Below are 14,635 nucleotides of genomic sequence, written 5' to 3' on the forward strand. Positions count from 1 at the left end.
CCATAGTAGCAAGACATCATGGTGAAGGACTCTACATTCTCACCAAACTCGCCACCTTGCAGGTAAACAATGGGTGGTGTGACAGTGCATAAGAGCAGGTCTGCCTAGAGACAGTGCTGAGAGGCAGGGGGACACAGAGGCCACCAGGAACGTGGGAGCTAGGGAACAAAAGAGGATTTGGGAAAATACCTTCTTTCCATTCTTCTGTCTTCTCTGATATAACTTTATAATATTGACAGAATGTGGATAAATAATATTAGTAACTCTGATATGCATTTCTTAGTCATCATGAGAAATACAGAAGTTAAGTAAAATCTGGACTCAAGGTGCTTGGTTTAAAATTCAAGTGGTATTAATTCATGGCTATAGTAGCTCATGATATTCAATAATTCTTTGCCTCAGGTTTCTCAACTGTGAAATATGGAAAAATATAGAACCTCTCTACAGGATGACTACCCAGATTAAATATTTAATACATGGAATACACTTGAAATATCTAAAACCGAGTAAGTGCTTGATACATTTTGTGTTTGGATTGTATTTATCACCATTACTCTATGGTTAGTATTTATAATTACTAATAGATTAGCAATAATTAACACTGCTTTAATAAATGAGGATCTACCTCTTTTAAACCACAAAATATCCATTAAAATATAAACTTATTCATAAGTTTATAAGCATGGCTTGTAAATATCTGGCTTACAAGCATCCCTTCATTCCCAATTGTAGTATTAATTTCAATTATACTATTAATATAAATGCAAATAATAATCATATCAATGATGATCTTAACTATACTAATTTCAGATAGATTAAGGGGGAACAACAGGATCCACCAGAGTAGTTATTGTTTTATATGTATATAGTCATATATTAACCTTAGTTATAATGTTGTGCTATTGCAAATTAATAATGTACTGAAACTACACCCATTTCCCAAAGAAAAACCAACATTCCCAAAGAGAATGCCAATATTCTTATGACTATTCCCTTGTCCCTGGAAAGGTCCAAGAATATGAAAGAACTCTGTAGGATGTTGCAAAGAGCTCAGAGATTAGTCCCACAATCATTGTCCTTCAAAGCCAGCCATGCTTCTTCTTCGACAAAATCATGCCCCTACACCCTCACCTGGTGAGAACTCACCATGGTGAGGCAATGACCCTAGTCTCTCCCACTATTCTAAAAATCCTCAGGTCCAGGCAGGTATGTAGCTGGAACTTACTTGAAGAGTAGGGGCCTATAGCTATGCCCTCAACACAATCCGTCCCCCAACATACAACCTACAAACTTTCTTAGGCCATGAACCCTGGGCTTAACCACATACCGAGCCTTTTTCCTCAAGAGGAGGCCACAAATAGGTCAAGGACCAGTTGCTTGTTCCCATTTGCTATTCCAGGGCCTCTCAGTACCACCAAGGAACTCATCAAATCCTCCGCATAAGCAAGGGGAGAAGGGCTACATTGTACTCTATGGTGATGGGAGACACTTTAGAAACGTGTCCTAGACTGGGGTCATCTTGTCCACAGGATCAGAGATATCAGTGTGAATTCATGTTGTGGTTTTTTTTTATTTAAAATTATTTTTTTGTAGAGATAGGGTCTCTCTTGTTGCCCAGGCTGGTTTCAAACTCCTTCCCTCAAACAATAACCTCAGCTTCCCAAAGTGCTGAGATTATAGATGTGGGCCACTGCACCCAGCCCAGGTTTACTATAATGTATATTCAGATACACATATGCAGACATAATTATAGAGATGCTTATATACAACGATTTTCTGGCTCTGTCCCCTGAGCAGACCTGGAAGCATTGAAACAAAGTAGAATGAGCACACCTGGAACCAAGATCTAAACACCATTGGTTTCTAAACATAATTATTCATTAAAAGAAACCAGAGCCCTTTGGAGGAAGGTCAGGAGCAGAGAAAACACAAGATAATCCTGGATATTTCAAAAGGACACATGAAGCAATCTGAAGTAGCCTCTAATAGCCAAGGCAGCCTAAACGAGGCCTCAATGTGATCTGTTATTATCTTGGATTGAATCAGGGAAATGAAAAAGGTATGGGTGGGAAAACTTATTAAACCCAATGAAGTTCATAGTTTAAATAGTATTGCACCGGCCGGGCGCAGTGGCTCCCGCCTGTAATCCCAGCACTCTGGGAGGCCGAGACGGGTGAATCACCTGTGGTCAGGAGTTTAAGACCAGCCTGGCTAACATGGCAAAACCCCATCTCTACTAAAAATATTTAAAAATTAGCTGGACATGGTGACACGTGCCTGTAATCCCAGCTACTCAGGAGGCTGAAGCAGGAGAATCACTTGAACCTGGGAGGCGGAGGTTGCAGTGAGCCGGGATCGCACCATTACACCGCAGCCTGGGCAACAAGAGCAAAACTCTGTCTCAAAAAAATAAAAATAAAAATAGTATTGCACCAATGTTAATTTCACAGTTTTGACAAATGTACCATAGATATATAAGATATTTATACAATTTTCCCAAGTTTTTTGCAAATCTAAATTTATTCCAAAAAGTTCTCTTAAAAACTTTAATTGTAAAAATATTCCAAAAAATAAAACAACAAAGCTAACAAGTAGATAGAGTTAGTGGCTGGTGTAAAGGAAACTGAGAAAAATGATGACAATTAACTTGTGAACTCATCATCAGACTGTATCTCCCTCATGAACATGCCCAAAAGATGAAAAAAATGCAGGTGACTCTATATCCCCAATGTAATTTGGGGGAGACAGTTTACAAACTTGTCCTAGTGGCTGGGCGCAGTGGCTCACACCTGTAATCCCAGCACTTTGGCAGGCTGAGGCGGGCAGATCACCTGAGGTCAGGAATTCAAGACCAGCCTGGACAACATGGCGAAACCCTGTCTGTACTAAAAAATAAAAAAAAATAGCCAAGCATGGTGGTGAATGCCTGTAATCCCAGCTTCTCAGGAGGCTGAGGCAGGGAAAATTGCTTGAACCTGGGAGGCAGAGGTTGCAGTGAGCTGAGATTGCGCCACTGCACTCCAGCCTGGGCGACAGAGCGAGACTCCATCTCAAAAAAAAAAGAAAAAGAAAAAGAAAAAAAGAAAGTTGTCTCAGACTAGGGTCATCTTGTCCACAGGATCATAGGACCCAGACCATCCCTAGGCTGCTAAACATTAAGAAAAATGCAGCTCCCCCAAATCCAGCCCTGTTTCTGGTTAGAAATATGGGGCCACCTGAGCTGGGAAATAGTCATGATTCAAATTATTTCAGATATCCTTCAGTGATCACAACAGACTCTGCATCCTTTCTGATCTTTGCTTTGCTCTGGCTATAGTCAGGCACACCTTATCATTCTTGTGATTGTAAAGTACTGTAACCCTAGATCACCCACTACATATCAGATATTGGTGAGTCAAAGACGACTCCAGAGAGGGCCCACAGAGAAGGAAGCACTGGTTTTCACTTGGCACAACTATCTGGGCACATGCCTCTTGCCATTTCCCAACATCCCAAAGCTTTTCCAAACCCTTCCATCCAACTGGATTCTGGTGACAAAGTTGGTTTTGGTTTTTGAAGCTTCATTAGCTGTAGAATTAGGTATTGTGCACTGTCTGGACATGGTTAATACATGAATTAATTCTCTAATTGCCTTTCAATCTCTTAGGCATCCAGCAAATATTCCTGGGAGTTTCACCCTTCTCACCACAAAGCTCTTCCTGGCTCCCCACCCTACACAAAGCAGGAGCCCAAGGCCCTGGAAAAAGGCTGAATCCAGAGTGCCTGGGTAAAACACTCCACCTGACAACACCAAAGCTTTTCTGAACTAGGATTTGCTTAGGTTGAGGGAAAAGGAAGGTTTCCTTGGCCCCACAACATCAAAACATAACACAATGGAGCCAGGCCCGGTGGCCCATGCCTGTAATCCCAGCACTCTGGGAGGCTGAGAGGCTGAGGCGGGTGGATCACCTGAGGGCAGGAGTTCAAGACCAGCCTGGCCATCATGGTGAAACCCCATCTCTATTAAAAATATAAAAATTAGCTGTTGTGGTGGCAGGCGACTGTAATCCCAGCTACTCAGGAGGTTGAGGCAGGAGAATTGCTTGAACTCGGGAGGCAGAGGTTGCAGTGAGCCACTGCACTCCAGCCTGGGTGACAGAGTGAGACTCTGTCTCAGGAAAAAAAAAAAAAGACAAAGAAAACATAACATGATGAAAAAGATAGGAGACAACTGGAGTTGTAAAGGATTTATAGTTTTGTGGTACAGATGGAATCTGCCTATCACGTTTTGGAAACTGATTAATGTCTTCGGACCTAACTTACTGATTTACAGCATTTTCCAAAGAGCAACCATGAATGTGTCCCCTCAGTTTTTACGTCTGTAAAGTAACCTATACAATCCAATCAATGGCTACTGCACAGGGTCCTATACTGAAGTCACAAACATTTCCCAGGAGCACTTGGGCTGGCTGGGGGAGGGGAAACTGTGCAGAGGACACGGTGCTCCTGACGCACACTGGGAATCTGAGTGAGCCAAGGTGCACTGACAGGAATATATGCACTTCCAAATATTGACACATTCCCCACATCTTCACGTTCAGACCCCAGATTTCTCCCCTTATCTAAGAAAGACCCTCATAGCTGACTGAGAGGAAGATAAGTTTCCTTTCACAGACTCCAGAATCTGAAGGAACAGATCCTGTTACATTCTACAAACGTAGAGAAACTTTTCCAGTTCCTCCCATTCCCAGAATTCCAACCATACATCTGAGAATCAAGGTGTGTCTTCTTAGATAGGAACACACTTGGGAGAGATGGTATAACGAACACAGACTTGGAAACATAAATAGGCACGGATGGGTTTCCTGTGGCTTCATACTGGCCCTATATTCCAGAAACCCTGTGCCCTTACAGCTGACGGAGCCTCCAGCTGATAGCCAAAGAGAAGCCAGGGTCTTCAGTCCTACAGCTACAAAGAAATCAATGCAACAAAAATCCTCAGTGAACATGGAAGCAGATCCTTTCCTAATCAAGGTCCAGATGAGAATGCAGCCTCTCTGACACCGTGATAGCAGCCTGTGAAACCCTAAGTAGACAGACCTATAAACAAAGCTCTGATTTATGAGCCACAAAAATTCTAAGGTAATAAATATGTATTGTTTTTAGCTGCTAAGTTTGTGGTCATTTGTTGTACAGCAATAAATGACTACATAGTTCACTGTTTGACCATCACTGACCCCACATTTAGAATATTCTCCATCACTGACCTCCCATATCTAAACTTATAAATACCACATCACTGATCACTTGACTTAACATCCACTTTACTTATCCACAAATGTCATACCATGCAGCCTAAAATACCACTTGGCAACATTATCCTCTTATCTCTGGAGTCTTATCATTGAAACTATAGACTCCACCTCACTAATCCCATAGTTAACACCTCCCTGAACCCAAAGCTCTATACCTTTAACACAATGGCTCCCATAACATAGAACCACATCCCTGACGATAGTCTCCGCCTCACTTGCCTGCATACCAACACAATCTAATCTATACCCTATTACTGACCCAGTAATCTGCTATCCGTTATAATATGATCCTTATCTTTGAGCTTACACATTTTGATTATCAATATTATTGATTCTGAAGTGTAACCAACCCCATATAACAACATTATTGGCCCCACAGTTCAATAACACTAGCACTAGAAACCCTGATCACTGAACTCACAGACCCTCATCGATGAGCCCACATGTTCCAGCAATTTCCCCACAAATCCTCTTCCCTCCACCTCTAACATTTTATATAAATGGAATCACAAAGTAGGTGGTATAGTGTGTTTAGCTATTTTCACTTAGCATACATTTCTGAGCATATTATGCTATGTTGTAGCATATTTTAGCACTTAATTCCTTTTTTGTTGGCTAATAGCATTCCACTGCGTGAATATACAGCATTTGCTTATTCGTTAATTAGTCAATGAATAGTTGTGTTGTTTCCACATTTTGGCTTTATGAGTAACGTGGCTATATACATTGGCATATGAATATTTGTGTAGATGTCTATTGTAATTTATCTTGGGTGAATATCTAGACATGAAATTGCTGGGTCATATGCTAAAATTTACATTAACTCTTTGGATAAACTGCCAAACTCATATTGCAAGATGGCTGTACTGTTTTACTTTCCCTCCAGTAGTGTATAAGGCTCTCAGGCACACCACCTCCTCACCACCACCTGTCATTAATTTTTTTATTATTGTATCCATTATAGTAGGTCTAAAGTGGTATCCTATTATGGATTTAATTTACATTTCCCTAATGACAAATGATGTTCAACATCTTTTCATTTGCTTATTGATTATAAGTATATTATCTTTGGAGAAATATCTACTGAAATGTTTTGCCCATGTTAAATTTGGTTATTTGCCTTTTACTGAATTTAAAGCATCTGTTATATTTTAGATACAAATCTTTTATTAGGCTTGAGATTTGAAGCATTTTTTCCCACTGTGTGTTTTTTTTTTTAATTTTTGATGATGTCTACTGAAGTGCAAGTTTGAATTCTGAAGAAGTCCAATTTATTATTTTTCTTTCATTGCTTTTTATAAGCCAGTCCTTTCATAAATCAGGTAACACTTCTCCATTCATTGAAAAGATTATCCTCCCACAATAGCATTGCCTTTGCAATTCTAGAAAACTAATTATTGGCTGACAGTGTGGTTTTTGCTTTTTTTCTTTCATCATTTTGGATGTGTCATTATTTTGACTTCTGCCCTCCATTGTCTCTGGTGATAAGTGAGATAATTAACTTACTGTGGCTTACTTGTAGATGATGAGACATTTTCCTTTTGCCGCTTTCAAGATTTTATTTCTGCATTTGATTTGCAACAGCCTGCCTAATGTGTCTAGGTGTGGATCTCTTTGTTGAAACTACTTCGGATTTGTTAAACTTCTTGGAAGTTCAATAAACTTTTAGCCATCATTTCTTTAATATTATTTTGCTCCCTTTTTTCCCTCCTCTTCTGGGTATAGACTTAAATTCATGTTGATAAGCTTAATGGTTTCTAATTGGTCTCTGAAGTTATCTTTATTTATCTATGTTACTTTTTCTTTCCATTCTCCAATTGGCTCATCTCTATTGAGCTGTCTTCAGGTTTCTTGGTTCTTTCTTCCACCAGCTCAAATCTGTTGTCGGGTCCCTCTAGTAAACTGATCATTTTAGTCATTGTATTTTTCATCTGCAGAATTTACATTTGATTCATGCTTATACTTTCAACCTCCTTATTGATATTATCCACCTTTTGTGTCATTGTCATGGTGCTTTCTTTAATTCTTTAAACATTATTTCTATTAGTTCTTCGAAGATATTTGTAATAGCTGTTTTGAAGTCCATTCTTGCTAGGTACAATGCCTTAACTCCCTGCCCTGAAAGAGTCTCTATTGATAGATTTCTTTTTATCTTCTGCATGAGTCACTTTCCTATTTCTTTACATGTATTGTGCAAAGTTTGGTATTTTATATTATATACTCTAGTAACTTTGAACCCTGTTACCCCTACCTAGGTGGTTTTGTTGCTTTTCTTTCTTTCTTTTCTTTTCTTTTTTTTTTTTCTTGAGACAGAGTTTCACTCTTGTTGGCCAGGCTGGAGTGCAATGGCATAATCTTGGCTCACTGCGACCTCCCCCTCCCAGGTTCAAGCGATTCTCCTGCCTCAGCCTCCTGAGTAGCTGGGATTACAGGCACCTGCCACCATGCCTGGCTAATTTTTTGTATTTTTGGTAAAGACAGGGTTTCACCATGTTGGCCAGGCTGGTCTCAAACTCCTGACCTCAGGTGATCCACTTGCATCTCCCAAAGTGCTGGGATTACAGGTGTGAGCCACTGCGCCTGGCCTTGTTGCTATTTTTGTTTGTTTGGTTTGTCTTTTTTGTTTGTTTAGTGATTTTTCTGGATGAATTCTGTGAAGTCTGTTTCCTCTGCAGTGTGTGCTTGCTCTGTCATTTTGCTTATTAATCCAATTAGCATTGCAACCTCAGGCTAGCTGCAGTGTTAGCCCTCCACTGAGATCACTATGGCTTTAAAACATTGCCCCTGGCATAGATTTCTCTACACTCTGTGGGAAATCAGCCTCTCCAGCAGAGCAGCAAAGCATAGCGTCCCCAGCCTGCCCAGCACATTCAGGTAGAAATTCTATGCCACAGAGCTGGGAGAAAATGGGAGCAAGTCCAAAGTAAAATGCCTCAAAACTCACTACTCTAACAAAGATGTATTAGATTGTCTGGATAAGTACTTCTCTGCTGTGTGCATTTGATCAATTTCCACAGACTTTAAGTGACTGCTTTTGTCAACTTTGCCCAGTTTTATCATGGATTTGGGGAAGGTGATTTGTCAGCCTCCTCACACTGCCAACCTGGATGTCCTGTCTCACTCCCACATATATTTATTTATTATCATTTCTTTCCTTTATTAACACTCAACTGATTAGTACTCTGGTTCTTTTTCTTTTCAGTAATATACAAAGTGTATTTTAGAAATATACTGACCTTTTCTCTTTCAAAAGTAAAATTTACTTAAATATGTAATGTAATGCCTTATATTTAAATTACAACTCTTTTGTAAGCCTGTTATAACACACAAATGTATATGACTATAACCACTAACTTAAATGATGACAATTCCATATTTATCCTCATTTTGGGATAAATTTTCTTATTTAGAAACCACTAACTCAGTGCAACAATTCACCTCAAAATGTGACTAAGAGAGTGTCCTTTAGGGGACTTGCCTTTAGGTCTTTCACTAAAAGTGTGACTCAAATTACATATTTCCTTTTGGGATACCAATTCATATTGTTAATGACAGAAGATAGAGATGTCTTGGCCTTCATGATGCTTGGCATACATATGTCAAAATATTATGTAATTGGCAATTTTCATATTTTCTTCTAAATATGTTTCAAACTGTTATCTTTCACATACTCTGAGCTCAGTTTTTGGTTTTGCAGGCAGAGGGGGAATTTAGGGGTTTCTACAACATTTAATTTCTATACCTTGTTAGGAAGGTGAACATGGAAAATAAATGATAGGAATCAGACTATTTGTACCATTTTAGGTGATCTGGGTGTGCTTAATTCATGTATTTGACACCACAACATTTCTGCCTTGTTATAGCTATCCCTTGTTTCCATATATAATCACACACACAGATCTGAATTTAGGCTTTAGGTTACAATGTCCCTACACACATGGATGTATAAAGGCCAGAGTCTATGAGGCTGAACACATGAATGGCACAGTGACACTACGGAAGGTGGTCTGCTACATCTGTAGAAGAGCATGCATGTATCAGTCAAAAGGAAGGGATCCATAGCTTAGACATAAAAGTCTGTGATTCCATTGAAAGGCATCTAAAGATTCAACAACATGAAATCTATAGGCTCATTAAGGAGTTTATGGAATGAATTGTGGAGTAGAGGAGCTATGGCCTTAGTGATGTGGATTTTGAAGTATTATTGATATCGAATTAGTAATCTCATTGATGTTGGTTTCATGGAGTCCACGATTTGGATTCTCTAATACTACCAATGGGGTCTATGATGATATGCATTGTGTTGTGTCAGTAATATAGATGACATTTGGTCAGTAATGGGGAGTCTGAGGGCTCTGTGAAGGGCATTCCATTACTATCTAAAAAAAGTGAACACAAGCTATGGATCAATACAGGTCCACTTGTGATTCTGAAACAGGTCCTGTTAAGGCCAAAGAGATTAACTGAAGCGAATCATCACTGAATGTGAGGGATCAAAGGAGTGTAAATTATATCCCTTCAGAGTTATGGGAGGGGCTTCACATGAGAAAAATAATCCTTACCAACCAAGAGTGAAGATTATATCTTACCCACTAAGAAGTATAGCTGTATTCAGAATAGGAATAAATTTATTAGCAAAGATAAAAAATAGTATTTGAAGATCAACATCCATTTATGATTTCTTTAAAAAAAGTCACAAAACTAATAATAAAAGGGAACTTCCTCAACTTGATAAAAGATATCTTCAAAGCACCTAGTGCTAATTTATGTTTTTAAACAAGATGGAGTAAATGCATTTCAGTGTAATCGTACCACTAATTACAGCCAAAACCCTTGAAGAAAATCAAAACAAATATAAACACTTGGAGACATGGGAAAAATAAATTGCCATGACTACAGACCTTGGAACTCAAGAAATGGCACAGAGGTTATTTCCATTTTCTTCCCCCACCACCCTACTGCTATGTAATCTGGACTGAGCATTGGAGAAACCCACAACCAGGAAATGGCAATGCACACAGACAAGAAGACCCAGGAAAAGCCTGCTTTCCCTAGCAAAAGGAACAGGAAAGTGTCAAGCTATCAAACAGAACACTTTCACAAGTACCCTACTCAGGTGATCACCATGAATAAAATCACATCACCCTTTTTTCCCTCCAGATGTTGTGACCAGCATGGGAACTGTGGATAGAGCCCTAAATTGCATTTCTCTTGTAGTAACAAGGGGACGTATCATCCTTTCCCACTGAAGTGATGTCTGCTAAGATTATGGGCAAGCTTTGACCTCCACCCCTTCCCTGACTCCCCATCTGGTGGGTGACCTGGAGACTATGGGCAGAATCTGAGTTCCATCCTTAACCTTGAGTAATAAGGTGACAAGTAACAACCTCCCCTTTCTGAGGGACATATGGACATTGTGATGGTTAATTTTGTGTGTGAACTTGGCTAGGTAACGGTGCCCAATCTTTGATCAAACACCAGTCCAGATGTTGCTGTGAAGGTACTTTTTTAGATGTGATTAACATTTAAACCAGTAGGCTGAGTAAAGCCAGATTATCCTTCAGAATGTGAATGGGCCTCACCCAATCTGTTGAGTTTCCCCAAGGAAAAAGTACTTCTGCCTTCAGAATGGAGACTACAACATCAACTCTCCTAGGCAGGGCTGCCCTGCAAATTCCAACCTGCCAGTCCCCAAAATTGTGTGAGCCAATTGCTTAAAGTAAATCTCTCTCTCTCTCTCTCTCTCTCCCTCTTTCTCTCTTTCTCTTTCTCTGTCTATATATATATATATATATATATATATATATATATATATGCAAAAATATCTCTCTATATATAAAATGTCTCTATATATGATATCTCTCTATATAAATATCTGTATATATACATATATATGATAGGATATACCATATTCTATTGGTTAGAATAGAATATTGGTTCTGTTAGTTCTGTTGGTTCTGTTTCTCTGTTGGTTCTGTTTGTCTAGAGAACACTGACTAATACAGCTATGGATACTGTGAATGGAGTTCTGACTTCCATTTCTAATCTTCAGTAACAAAGAGGCGTCCCTACTCCTTTCCATGAAACATGGAAAAGCTCTGTAGTCCCAGAGTTAGATATTCTATTTGAAATCATTCAGCAAAAAAATTCCAAAAGCCATATGAATCCAATTCTAAATATCTCTCAGTTTAATTTTAAAATGTCTCACCAAAGGGATGTTAAAAAGAAGGCACATGAAAGCCCTGTGGTTCCATGGAAGGAAAACCAAGATTTTCCTATAGTGGAGGCCAGTAGTGGATAGCGTATGCTATGAAAAATCTCCAAGTCAAGTAACTTCTACCCTTGATAGAAATTTATGGATAGTAGAAGAAGATGACTGTCTACAATCCTGGCTGCTCTATGACCTAGCTGTGTGGTGTTAAATAGGTTGCTTAACCACCCCGTCAGTCAGCTTCATCAGCTATAAAATGAGCATAATTCTATTTGCCTTATAGGATTATTGTATGGGTTAAGAAAAGCAGTACACGTAAATCAGCTAACTCATTTCCTGCTGTGGTATATACTTAAGAAAATATTAGGGTTGGCTTTTTCTTAATTTCAATATATCTAATGCCCCTCTTTAAAAGGAGCCTAGATTTTAACTACAAATATTCTTGTGTCCTACCTGAAGGTCAACTTGAGTTGATCTTTGACAGCTCTAACTAGCGTCTTATTTTCCCTTTAAAAAGTCATCTTTGTCATGCACCCACTGGGTTTGCAAAGTCAGTGGTCAGTGATAGGCTGAAATTTAATTTTCCAAGATTCAGAAGTGGGGCGTTATTCTTAAACACAAAATTGTGTGAACAGAGTTAAATTATGTAAAAACACCTGTCACTGTATAATGTTGGTATATAAAGTGTGTGAGTGTGCATGTGTCATGTTGAAAAAATTATCAACCAGAATATCATAAAGATATTCTTCTTAATTATTTTCCGATCATTATTGTATTATCTTTCATATATAGACCTAGAACCTACCTGGAATTAATGTTGTTTATGAGGCTTTATAAGAACAACTGATATTTATTTGATGAAGCCTGAAAGAAGAATTAAGACCGCCTCCTCTTCAGCAACTTGTCTTGATTCATGGGACACATGCATACCCTGAAAATGAAGGGGTACCACTGCAGTCCATCTTCCTTCCTTTCCGCTCCTGTCTCAATTTCTCTTTCCCACTCTTCCAGCTAGTTCCCTGGAAAAGTACACATCCTTCTAGCACATGAAATTTCCTGTTTATATTTTGGAAGCATCCTACCCTCTGCGAGCTCCCCGGTCTTTATAAAGCTCTTGGAGACTCTCTAAACTGTCAACGCATAGGTGGAAATCACAGTGGGAAAAGCCACAGGGCACCCCAAGTTTTCTTTCTAATTTTCCATTTATATAGGCTTGGCAGGGAATGAGAATAAGAAGATGACAGAGGCAGAAGAAACAATTTGCAGACTTTCTGGGCGTATAACCTTAGTTTTTTGGTTTTTGGTTTTTGTTTTTTTATTTTTAATCTATGATGCCTCTTTCTCCTCAGTTTTGGGTCCCATTTGTCAATTCCCAGATAACCAAGCAAGGTCACCCTCCCACCATGCTTAGGTGGGCATGTGGCGAGAAAGGGCAATAGCAACAGGGAGCTGGGGTCCAAACTTATATGGAGTTCACTTGTCAAACTTTACCTGAGGCTTTACTTGCTCACGGGCTTAGAGAAATGGAGAGTGCTAGTGCCCCCTGCAGTACAGAGTCCATGGTACCAAGGAGGGCATCGGTGATTCAGTCTGACATTTGGGTGCACATCTAATGAGGGGCTCTCAGTTACCCCTAAAAATAAAAAAATAAAAACTTTGTCAGAGCTGAGCAACTGGAAGATAGTGATCACTAAATGCAACTAAAGCAGGCTGTGTGTTGTTAAAGACACACATGGTACCTGAAAGAATAGCATTCCAAGTTTTTAGGAGGAAAATAAAAGCAAGAAGAAAAAAAGAAAAGGAAAAAGAACATTTCTATCTCAAAAGACACAGATGTTTTCCAATTCTGAGTATGTGGATTATAGGCAGCTTATAAATTCCCTTGAAATTAACAGGTTATATTAAAAATGCTGATGCAGCCTTATCTATGTAAGCAAGAGCAGCCCCATTATGAGTAGAAAAGCAAAACAAAAATTTCTAAAGCCTGAGACAATGAAAAATTAAGGTATTTGCATAATATTGCAAATTGCTAACTGCTTTGATACTGCTCTAGTAGTTAAATTCATATACAAGCACCAATGTTAGATACATAATAGGGAATTTAAATATATACAAAATACAATGCAATTACAGAGCAAACTATTGACTGAAAACCAGTATAATATACAGTGCGATGAAGTCATTGTAGCTAAATATATTTTATCTAGCTCTGCAGGAATGCCTAATATTAGCCTTGAAAAAATTTTAGTTGGACTTTCTTTTTAAATTAGGCAATTTGCCCTTGTAAAAATTATTTCATAGTCTTTCCCTAAAATTTTCACCTAAAGGAAAACATAATAACATGATAATATTCCTAAATCTATTAATTATTTCATGATGCAACACCAAATGTTACTAATCATAGCAACAGCTATCAAGGCTGTGATGAATTGTGATATTCTAGAGCTCTGCTGCTGATTAGTTAGATGTCCTCCTTTGAAGATTTTACAAATAAAATAATCTATCATTAAGGAAATGATTAAATGGAGCTTGTGGGAAGCCTCAGAGCCTGCTGTGAGTTGAGGCATATGTGCCAGCGCATTAGGTTATAAGTGACAGAAAACTAGCTCAATGTAGCTTAAGCGAAAGAGAAAGGATTTATGAACTCTCATAATTGGAGAATACAGAACTGCTTCTGGTTTCAGAGCTGGCTTGACCCAAAGACTCTGTCTTTAGGGCTCTTGGTCTGTCTCTCCATCTCACAGCTCTCCTTGACTCTCTTCTGGCATCATTCCTCCAACAGGCTCCCTCTCTTTGGCAGGTCATGGGACTTTTAGAGCCCCAGGCTTGCATCTAACAGCCCAGCAACCCCACTGAAAAGAGGTCGCCTTTTGCTGCTCAGGTGTAAAAAGTCCCAAGGAGGATGTTCATTGGTCTGCCTTGAGCCACATGCCCTTTCCTGGACCAAACACTATGGTCTAGCTGGGGCACTTTGATTGCACTGGGGGCTCAGACCTTCTGTGCACAAGTTCAGGGAAGGGTGGGCCCAGGAGATTCATTTGCCAAAAGGGCCACGTGAGTGAGGGAGGAGGCTCTCCTGAAAGAGGAAGACAGAAACACTTTGCTGAAAGAGGAGGAGGAGAAAGACGTG

At 39.3% G+C, this 14,635-nt stretch overlaps 1 long non-coding RNA gene across 1 annotated transcript; it reads left to right on the plus strand.

Annotated features, from left to right (window-relative positions):
* Positions 1–399: 399 nt before the first annotated feature.
* Positions 400–5,097, plus strand: LOC129050846 (uncharacterized). Its single transcript, XR_008514697.2, has 3 exons — positions 400–506; positions 3,647–3,766; positions 4,894–5,097. It is a non-coding gene; the product is annotated as an uncharacterized LOC129050846 (long non-coding RNA).
* The last annotated feature ends 9,538 nt before the right edge of the window (positions 5,098–14,635 follow it).

This window comes from Pongo abelii, chromosome 18 (assembly GCF_028885655.2).
Source record: "Pongo abelii isolate AG06213 chromosome 18, NHGRI_mPonAbe1-v2.0_pri, whole genome shotgun sequence".
Taxonomy (NCBI): domain Eukaryota; kingdom Metazoa; phylum Chordata; class Mammalia; order Primates; family Hominidae; genus Pongo; species Pongo abelii.